Genomic DNA, 11,225 nt, shown 5'->3' with positions numbered 1-11,225 from the left:
AAACTATACATGCATTCTGCTGTTGCCAGGTAGCAAGGACCAGTGCCTGAAAAATATGATCATCAAGCAACCTTTCAGGCAGGGGAAAGTCTGTCAGGAAAATGAGCAACATTTTTGGGAGACCTGAGTCACACATTTCAAACCTGAAAATTACTGACTGAGACCAGGAGAGGGCGATGAGCACATGTAATGTCGATGATGGTTAGCACAGACCAAGTTACTGAATGGTATGATGGTTTTCCTCTTTTTACTCCAAAGTCAATATTTATTTACCCACCTCAATTGTTCCAACAAGCTGTGTGCCTGAGAGAGAATATCAATATATTTGTGACAGATCTAAATTCTCTCCCAAACATATGTATATGGAAGCAAAGTTTCCAGATGAGTCCTGCAAATGTAAACCCCGCCCCCATCCATTCAGAATTTTCTGTGGACAGCTTGCTCTGGGGCAGGAAGGAAGCATGTGTTTAATTGGACAGACTCCTAGAACTCCACAGAAATTTACATTAAGTAAAACCTAATAATCATTTCAAGGTGGGACAAGTGTTGCAAAGAACTTCTGTTTTCAGGAATTGCTTTCACAACCCCGCTGCACATATAAACACTCTCTGTTTTTTCCTGACGTATGCTTTTAGAAATAGTATGTTTACTCCACTTGGAGTTTTCTCAGAGTATTTACCTTCGGGTGAACTCTAGGAGAAAAAACAATCCATCCATTAACAAAATGGAGACAGTATTTGTTAGTTTTTCTCCCAGAAAATGCACTATTTGTATTGCTTCTAGGCCCACTGTAGACATAAACAACAAGAAATTGTCCTACTAGATTCAGGCATGTAATTTTCTTCGTTTTCTTTTAAGAGGAAACTCCCTTTAGAAAGGCAGAGTAACTTCTAATTTCAAAGACCTCATAATACAAAATAAAGGGACGTTACTTTGGTTAAAGCAAAAATAACCTTTTCCGAAAGCAATTGCATAAATACATCATCTTCAGGTGTAAATGTGCAGAGTTTGAAACTCAGGACTGACATTTCCTTTTCAGGAGCTTTTTATAGTTGGAATGGAAATATGTTCCGTAAATGATCAGGCCAAAAAAAAATTGAGTACTGAACTTATTATTTTCCAGTTTTTCTTGTGGTCTGGTTGGCATCTATTGGATTCTGTTTTTGTCCCTAATGTATTAGTTTAGCATTTTGTACACATGACATTTAAAGCCTTTCTGAGGAATTCAGAATAGCTTCTGTATCCACAGGGGCAAACACATAGATATTATTCACATATCTAATAGTGTGGTTTACCATAGTGAGAAATTGTCCACTGTATATTATGGTTTAACCTCAGTGATGGGAGTTTTTTCATGAGTTCAAGTGATTTTAACTTGCCCAAGGAAATTATTGCTTCACATTTACGGGATTATTTTGTTCACTACTGGGATACGCTGCCATGTGTAAAATATTTTTATTGTTTAGTAAAATAATGTTCTCATATCACAAGAACAGTGACTCATCCATTTTCAGTCTCTGTCTGGTTATTGAATTAAGGCACTCATCTTGCAAGAGCTCAACCCTAGCCTCTGTTTTCCAGAAGCTGGGAACGGGTGACGGGGGATGGATCACTTGATGAGTATCTGTTCTGTTCATTCCCTCTGGGACACCTGGCATTGGCCACTGTCGGAAGATAGGATACTGGATAGATGGACTTTGGTCTGATCCAGTCTGGCTGTTCTTATGTAAACTGTTACTTATTAAATTACTACTTACTATTTATATGGGGCATTTTATTATTTATTTTATTTATTATTTATTTTATTAAATATATTTAATTTATTAAATTACTTAATTACTATTTATATAGGACCAGGGGCTCTAGAGACAAAAAAATGGAGGCTAATCCCTGTTTGGAATAAGAATGTAAATAGAACAAAAGTAGCCCACGGTCAGGGCTGGGATGTAACATGTGTCTTATTAGTTTCATGTTTGTTTGTAGGCCTGTTAGAAGTAATATGTCTTAATGAAGGATTTAAAGGAGAAGAGAATGGAGGTCAGACTGAGTCAAGTGTATGGGACTGGATGGAAGAATATGGAGAGGTGAGAATGGGAGAGGACACAAAGTGTGGGTTAAACTAGCTAGTCTGGATACTCTATACAGATATAACACAGACAGATATGTTAGTTTCTCCTCTGTAATTTAAGCATGACCAGAAAGTCATAATTGGAGGGAGACGAATAAATACATAGTGTCCTATGCCCGGTTATCATCAGGCTTCTCTTATACAAGCAGACACTTATGGCAACTGTGCTTTTGTTTTGCAATGTGGATTTTGGCTCTACAGGACAGAAACCAGATTTTTAGTAACAGTGAATAGGGCTAGATAATATAAACCTGTGTTCTGAACATAAACTTCTAGTGGTTGAGAAAATTAAACCTTTTCAACCCCCATAGGATTCGTTCTGATCCGAGTGTTTAGAAAACAAACCATATAACAAGAGATGAAATGTCCTTGCTCCTCCCTACCCCTCATCTCCATGACCATACCAGCTTGTTTTGTGACCCTGTCAGAAGATGGAGTTAGGTTGGGTTTACGTTTGGATATGAGAACCTCTAGGAAAACCCTAGTATTACAGGAAGTGGTGTTCAGGCTTCAGGAAGTGGCTCTCTTCCCTTTTGGTTGCTACTCATTGGTGGTTTTGTCATTGAGGCATCTGGGCACTCACCTCAAATCACAAAAGCAAAACAAAATACAGGTGCCTTCCTAACACTTCTGCGCATCATTCAAAGTTGTTAATTTAACTGCACAGTGCTCCAGAAGATGGATCTAAGCAGGGAACTTGCTTCAGTGCCCCAGACAATGAAGAGTACATTCAAAAGCAGCAGCAGCACTTTAACAAGAGCACCTGCACTTCACTGTGGAGCCAATGGCCATAGGAAAGAAGTGGGGGCTTTTTCAAAAGTGCACCTATTTAATGAGTGCATGAGGAGGGTTAGTGCTCCACCTACTTTTTTGATCTGCCACCACCACTGTCCATAGCTGATACCCACTGTGATGCTGCAGGTGATGTTTTTTAGATTAAATGTAAAAGCAGCTTCATTATCATTTATATTAAGGGTTCTAGGACACTTTTCATAAGAGATGAGGTGTTAAATTCAAGTTAGAAATAAGGCATAGTTTTTTTAACTCGGGGTAACTAACCATTTGACCAATTTACCTAGTGATGTGGTACACTCTCCATCATTTGAAATCAGTAAATCAACATTGGATGCCTTTCCAAGAGAGATGTTTTAGCTCAACTAGTAATTAGGAGCTTGATGCCAAAATTCCTGGGTGAAATTCTATTGTATGTGTTACACAGGAGGTCAAACTAGATGATCATAATGGTCCCTTCTCTGGCTTAAAAAAAATATATGAATCCAAATTTCAGCAATTGACCCCCGGTGCAAGACAGGTGACTTCCTTGGGAGTTATACCAGGAATGAATTTGCCCCACAATGTTTTAATGAGGTATCTAGTATAAACATACTGAATAAGACCCCTTCCAGCGTGGGAAACACTATTTTAAGGATTTTTTTCCCTTTTATCTCAAGCAGAGACTTGATTCAAGAAACTTATGTGTGTCAAGGTTTGTGGATGTTTTCTGTTTCTCCAAAATTTCCTCCTCCCCCTGATATCCATGTCAGTATGGCTCCTGTAGGACAATACAGGAAACTAACCCTGACTCACTCTCTTCAAGGGCCCAGCAGGGCAGAAAGATAATGTTGACAAGCCAAGGATTATCCTTCTGAACTCACTGATTTCCCTGGCTCTCAAGAGGAACTATGCCACCGAGAGCATCCATTTCCCCAGCCCCACCTGTGAAGCCTGAATTCTGTGGAGCAGTCAGAAGTTGGAAGAACAGAATGACGCCAAGAAGCTGGCACACTTTCCTGAGTCTCTTTTGATCCTGGCAGTGGAGAAGGTGAACTGGCATATTATGACTGATGACAGAGAATTCTCAGGTAGCTCTTCTTAATAAAAAGCTTTTAAAAAAAATCAAACATGTTACTGGAGATGGACCCCAACTATAAAGTTTGGATCTGACCGAAATGTTTGCCGACAAAAGTGCTAGTGTAGACAAAACCAAAATGTCCTCAAAGTTTTAGGGACATCTGTGTGTGTGTCTGACCATATCTGTGTCTATGTATTTGTATAGGTCTTGGGTTTGGTTAAGGACCATCTATTAACAACTATACTTTGGAATGTTAATGTTGTTATACACATCGATATACAGGAGGCTCTTTTTTCTAAATAAACACATGTAGAGACAGAAAATATTATGGTGAAAATCAGACCAAAGGAAAAACCACAGGGGATATTCTACTAGAGTCAGAATTGTAGCATGTCTGCTTTGTTAAATAATACATGTAGCTGCATGAAAGGCTTTGCAAGGATCTAAATGACTTAAAATGTTGCATTTATTTCAAGTGCTTCTGTAATGGCAAACACATTATGCAGCTAAGCAAATTACTGTGTATTCATTGTCTTTGTTAGATAGGTTTAAAATAAAATGCAATAATATTGACCTGCTATCCCATGACAACTCTCAAGCTTACTCCCAGAGGATCATACTTCAATCCATATCAGAGATTTGTTCAAGTATCTAGGTTATCAGTATTTACTGCAAAAAGAAAAAGAATTCAGTGATAATTTTTATATCTGCTATTGAAAATCCCAGTCGATTTTTCTCCTGCTATTTCTAATTGGTAGGATAAATACTATACGTTACTTTGACAAGCTTTTGATGCCTCTTACAAAGCATTTCTTTCAATATATCTGAGTTACTTTGAATTTTTAATTGAACTATTTATTCATTTATCTGAGTAATTGGAAGAGCAAAAGTGAAATGTGACAGTACCCATAGCGGAAGACAAGAATCTGGCTGGAGATATATTTGAAATGGATCTATTGTACAGCTATATAAAACAAAAATGAATAATAAAAATATCATAATATTGATCATAATATTGTACCTAAGACAAATGTTCTATATTCAGTTTGGACTAATTGGCTAAAGTTGTTATTATTTATATTGCCATAGTGGCCAAAACTAATAGGATCAGAGCCCTATCATGATGTAATTGAACATACACCTCTGAAACCCTGCCCTGCAGAGCTTAAAATATTATTAAAGAAAATATGCAAACAATAGGAGGGAATTGGGGAAGGACGATAATGGCAGTTACACAGTTACACAGGATAAGAATGTGAATACCTAGATATCCTTCTCAGAATAGTCACACTCAGATCTCCTAGAGAATAATATTTAACAATGGAGAACATTAATGTATCTCCTGGCAATTCCTTCAGGATGAATTCTTATATGAAGATTTTTACTTATCTGTACTGGGCTAGCCAGTTATCTTGCATCAAATATGCATTGGCATTCATTGTAGATATGATTGCTCCAGTACCTCCAGGAAAGATACATATGCACTGGAAAATACATAGCTACTAATGCCAGATATAGGAACATGGGGTCTGAGATTTTCAAAAGAGCAAAGGGAATTAGATGCCCAACTCCCACTGGCTTTCAGTGGGACTTGATCATCTAGGTCCTGTAAGCCCATTTTGAAAGTCCCAATCTATATCTCATCCTATATCGAAGGTATAGGCAGATCTCTCCATAATGCTAGAGATGTGAAAACACAGCAGGTTAATCCATGTGATCTGATTCTATTTTCCCCTCACTTTCCATTCAGACATGAGTTACAGATTTTATTTTTAATATTCTTGAAATGCTGACTTTCTATGAATGATATTGCTGGTTTCCATATTCATTGTATCACCATATAAAATTTATTCAATTTGAAGGTAAAGATTTTTTTTTCTATTTCCCAGTTATACAAATTAACCTTAGGATCTAGAAGTCAACCAGAGTGCTTTTCATCTCGTATGTTATCCTCAGTCATGGAGATTCTGCAGGCCAGATTAATTACATCAGCTACATCTGTGCAAATTCTGAGAATGTTAATAATGGGTTTCACAAGTGTCTCTGAAGGCATAATCTGAATACAGGATGTTGCCAGGAGTAGTTGAAGGCATAATTTACCTTAAGAATTTCTATTACTGGAGATGATGCACAAGATGGAAAGGAACCAGCTTGACTTTCAGATTCCAAGTGGATATGACAGTTAGGAAAAAAAAAACAATTTTACTTGAAAACTAAGCAAATTGATATAAAAATCAGTGACAGACTAAGAATTTGGAATTCAATTATGCCATTTTTCCATGCCACCTTTTATGGTACAGCTGCATTTTAATATCACTTCCTCACATTGGAGATACCCATATTAAAAATTATGTTCCAAAATTTCTTAATGTTGCCCTTTAAATGAATGCATAAGCTCTTTGTAGTATAAACAGAAGCATCTTGAGAGGAATAGAGAGTTTCTATTACTTCTATATCTGGCACTGTATTGCGCTATCTGACTACTATGCCAGTTCTGGTGTCCACAATTCAAGGATGTTGATAAACTGAAAAGAGTCTAGAGAATAGCCATGAGCACAGGCGCTGGCTTTCTCCAGGCTTAGGGGATGCTCAACTTCCTGCTTTGCCCCAGGTCCTGCCCCCACCTGCACCCTTCCCCCAAGCCCTGTCCTGCCTCTTCCCGCTACCGCTCTGCCCCAGGCCCCTCCCCCACCTATCCCTTCTCCCAAGTCCCCACTCCCCCGCCTCTTCCCACCACCAACCTGCTTCTTCCCCGCCACTTCTCGCCCAGTTCCACCCCTTCCCCTCTGCATGGCTCATCCCCACTCCTCCTGGTTTTTTTAGAGCCTCATGCACATCTCAAAACAGCTGATTCCAGCAGGTGGGAGGCGCCGGGAGGGAGTGGGAGGAGTTGATCAGCAGGAATGCCAGAGGTCAGGAGGCGCTGGGGAGGGGAGCAGGGGGGAGGTGTTGGCTGCCAGTGGATGCTAAGCATCTGCTAATTTTTTCCAGGGGTGCTCCAGCCCTGGAGCACCCATGGAGTCAGTGTCTATGGCCATGAGAATGATTAAAGGATAAGAAAACATGCCTTAAACTGAAAGATTCAAGGTGCTCAATCTATTATAAAAAAAGAGAGGCTACTCACCCTCTGCAGTAACTGCAGTTCTTCCAGATGTGTGTCCCTATGGGTGCTCCTTTTCAGGTGTGTATGCGCTCCATGTGCCTTCAATTGGAGATTTTTGGCGCAATGCCTGTTAGGCCCATGCAAGCACTCTACATATCTCATGTCCTGCACTGAGTCTATATAGGGCTGCACAGGCATACCATCCTTCTCCACCATAAAGTCTGGTAGAGGACATTCTGAAGCAGAATGGAAGGAGGGCAAGTAGTGGAGCAACCATAAAGACAACATCTCAAGGAACTCTGGTTATTGCACAAGGTGAGTAACTTCTCTGTCTACTTGAACAGTGTCCCTATGGGAGCTCTACTTCAGGTGACTACTGAGCAGCACTTCCAGCTGGAATGGAGAGCTTCAGAGCTGAGTCCAGGACTGTAAACAAGACTGCATTCCCAAGGGCACCATCTGATCTGGAAGATGGAACTACTGTAGAGTGTTTGGAAAAAGGTGTGTATTAATGTCCCAGTTGCAGCCTTGCAGATCTAAAGTGACGGAAATGTTCTTGAGCAGTGCCATAGAGTTAGAGAGAGCCCTCATGAAATGGGCCAATACTGTAGAAGGAGGTTGCATATCAATAGATTCATATAGGAAAGTCTCTGGATGGAGGGTATGGACCCTTTTTTGCTAGGACAGCAATTGACACTGCCAGTCACAGAGTCTTCCTAAATGGCTTGGTCCTTGGGTGGGAGCTTTCACTTGAGGGAAAAGTTTCTCCAATCTTTTGATAAACGTCACTGTTGTGGAATGAGCAAACACCGAGAACCCCTCAACCAGGGAGTGAAAGGCCTTTATAACCGCCAAGTGAACTCTCACAGAACTCATAGATAAACCTGACATTTTCTATTCCAGGAAGTAGTCTAGAAGAGCTGAGACGGAAGAATAAGCAGGTGAAAGACATTGCTGTTCATATTAATGGTTGAATCTTCTCCACTTTTGAAGGTAGTATTGGGTGGATGCTTTCCTAATGTTCAACAATACCTGTTGTATTTCCGCAGCGCAAGCAGTCACTATTCTTGCAAACCATTGAGAAGCCACATCTTGAGGTGAAAGCCTCCTAGGTTGGAGTGAAGAACCTGAATAATCTCTTGAGAAAACAGATGAGAAATTGCCACAAGGCTGATTGCAGACAGCTAGGTGAATCAGGTAGGGATACCAGATATGTCTTGACCATGCTGGAATTATTAGTATGACCCTGGATATGTCTTGTCTGATCTTGTTCACCACTTTTTGTATTAAAGGCATTGGGGGAAATGCATACATATGTCCCTTCATCCATGGGAGGAGGAAGACATCGCCCAGTGAGTGAAGGCCCAGCCAGCCTTTCAACAAAACTGACTGCACTTGTTATTGGGGATGGTAGAAAAAAGGTCCATCTCTGGAAACCCCCTGGTCAGAAATATGGGATTGAGGGTCCAAGAATCCAACTCCCACTTGTTGTTCTGGGAGAAGAGCCTGCTGGGAGTGGCATCTGTGGTGTTCTGAATGCCCGGAAGATAGGCCACCAAAATGAGGATCTGATTGGCTATGCACCAGTTCAATAACTTTATTACTTCAGTACAAGGAGAAGGGTATGACATTTCCTCTTGCCACTTGATGTAAAAAGACAGTCATTCCTCTCTGCCTTCAACTTCAGAAGGTTAATATGTAGTTGAGATTCTTGGGCCAACCATCTTCCCTGAACAGTATGTGACACTAAATGTGCTCCCCAGCCCAACATCTGTTGTTATGGTGATGGATAAAGATGACTAGGTAAAGGGGACACCTGCACAGACATTGTGAGAATCCTTCCACCAGTTGAGTGAATCTCTTACTTGTCAGTCTAGCCTGTGTTTACTCAGTGAATAAACTGCTCTGAGTCATCATAGAAGCAGCAAAGGCATAACCTTGCATGACGTGTTTCAAAGGTACAAGCTGCCATATGTCCCATGAGTTGGAGACAATGTACCACCACAGTCTGACAGGGTTGTGAATCTGTCCATGGGAAAGCACAGCATCCAGAGAAGCTCCTATGAATTCTATTCTTGGCGCAGAGGTCAACACAGATTTCTTGATATTGAGCTGAAAACCTAGCCTAAGGAACAGGGACAAACCTCATTGTAAGACCAGCTCTTAATTAGCCAGTTGTAAAGGTATGGAAATATTATTATCACTTGTTGATGAAGATAGACAGGGACTACTGCCAGAACCTTCTAAAATATTCCTGGAGTAGGGGTAACGATCAGAAGTACTCAGTATTGGAAGTGGTCTTGGCCTACAACAAAGCAAAGGAATCTCTTTCAGACAAGTGAATCATTATATGCAAATATGCATCTTGAAGGTTGAGGGGTGAAAACCATCCCTGGATCCAATGATGGAATTATAGCTGCAACAGGAATCATCCTGAACTTTCATACTTTCACTAAGTTGTTTAGGAGTCTTAGTTTTAAAATGGGTCTTCACCCTCTCTTCTCTTTTGGGACCATAAAGTACTTGGAGTAAACCCCTTCCATCTGTGCTGTGCAGGAACTGGTTTTATAGCTCCTAAATGTAGAAGATTGTCGATTTCCTGTCTCAGCAAATGTTCATCAGAGCAATCCCTGCAGAAGGACAGGAAAGAGGAGTGAGGTGGGGGGAAGGGAAGTTAAATGGATGGTGTATCCCAATGTTATGATCTCCAAGATCTATTTGTTGGATGTAATCTTCTCTCATGGAAGTTGAAAATGGGAGAGGCAGCCTCCACATGTGGGGATGCAGGCAAAATATTGCAGCTGAAGATGCAAAAAACAGGGATGATTTGGACCTTCAACCAAGCTGTTAAAATTGACATTTTGTCAACAAGGAGAGTTATGTGGTTGAACCAGGTGCAGTGAGTGGTCTCTTTCTCTGAAAACTTGATTGTGGCTTTGGGAGCTCAGAAGGTCTTTGGAAACCAGTGAACTGGATGGAAAAGGATCTCTGAGCTGCCTGAGATCTATTGTATCTCCATTTACTTGCAAGTGTGAAGATCTCAAGATGGCTCTGGAGTCTTTCACTGTGTGCAATGACTCATTAGTGTTCTCAGCAAAAAGTTTCAGACTATCAAAGGAAAGATCATCTGTATTTTGGACTTTTCTAGGGAACCCAGAGAGCTGGAGCCAAGATGCCTGTTTCGTGACAACTGCCATGGAGAAGGAATGAGCAGCAGTGTCTGGCGCATCCAGGGAGGCTTGTAAAGATGTCCTGGCAAGCAGCTGACCCTTGGCTATGATGGCTTGCAACTGCAATGTTATTTATTGTTTGTTATAGATATTACCCAATTAAGCAAGATACTTATGCACATGAGTAATTCCATTAATTTGAAATGGGACCACTCATGCTGAACGTTAGTCACATGCTTAAGTAGCTGACTGAAACATGACCCAGTAAAATACATGAACTTTTAAAACGAAGCAGTATTCAAATACATGGGTAAGGTGAATGTGTTGTCTTGAATACCTGTTATATCACTAGATTTTTAGGGCAATTTTTATACAATTATACTGGGGGAACAAGAGAGTTGGATAGGTTAGGAGTTTTGTAATGAGCTTTTCACCTCCCTATCTCTTGTTCAGAGCCAGTGGTGGGCTTTTCAGTGGCCTATGAAAACAAGTCAATCATCTTGGTCCAGTTCCTCAAGGATAGGTATATTGGCAATATTTGCAGAGAGGACAGGGGCTGAATGAAGTTAACTAAAAATGGAGGATCTCACTTTCCAGGATTGTTGCCAGCACCTTTTATGACTCATGAGCTCTACATTCACTAAAAATTAAAAATAGTTCTTTGGAACAAATGATAAACAATGTCTGATAAATGAGCAAGACTATTTCCAATTATTGGTTTCTTCAATTTCAGGAAAAACAGTTATGTAATCAGGCAAAGCACAAGAGTTGTGGCCAGAATCCCAGTGTGTGGAAACATTTTCTAATATCACACATTGGTATACAACCTGCTATTTGTAACACTAGTAGGATTTATGGGAAGATTAGAAAGACAGAGACTTCATTTTCTTCAATGTTATATTTTCCTTCTTTTCTAGACTTTCCATTTTCCTCAGTCTTAGTCATTGTCCCAGTCAAGACCTAAAGTGGAGG

The sequence above is a fragment of the Chelonoidis abingdonii genome, chromosome 6, assembly GCF_003597395.2.
Source record: "Chelonoidis abingdonii isolate Lonesome George chromosome 6, CheloAbing_2.0, whole genome shotgun sequence".
NCBI lineage: Eukaryota > Metazoa > Chordata > Testudines > Testudinidae > Chelonoidis > Chelonoidis abingdonii.
This window is presented reverse-complemented; position numbering follows the sequence as displayed.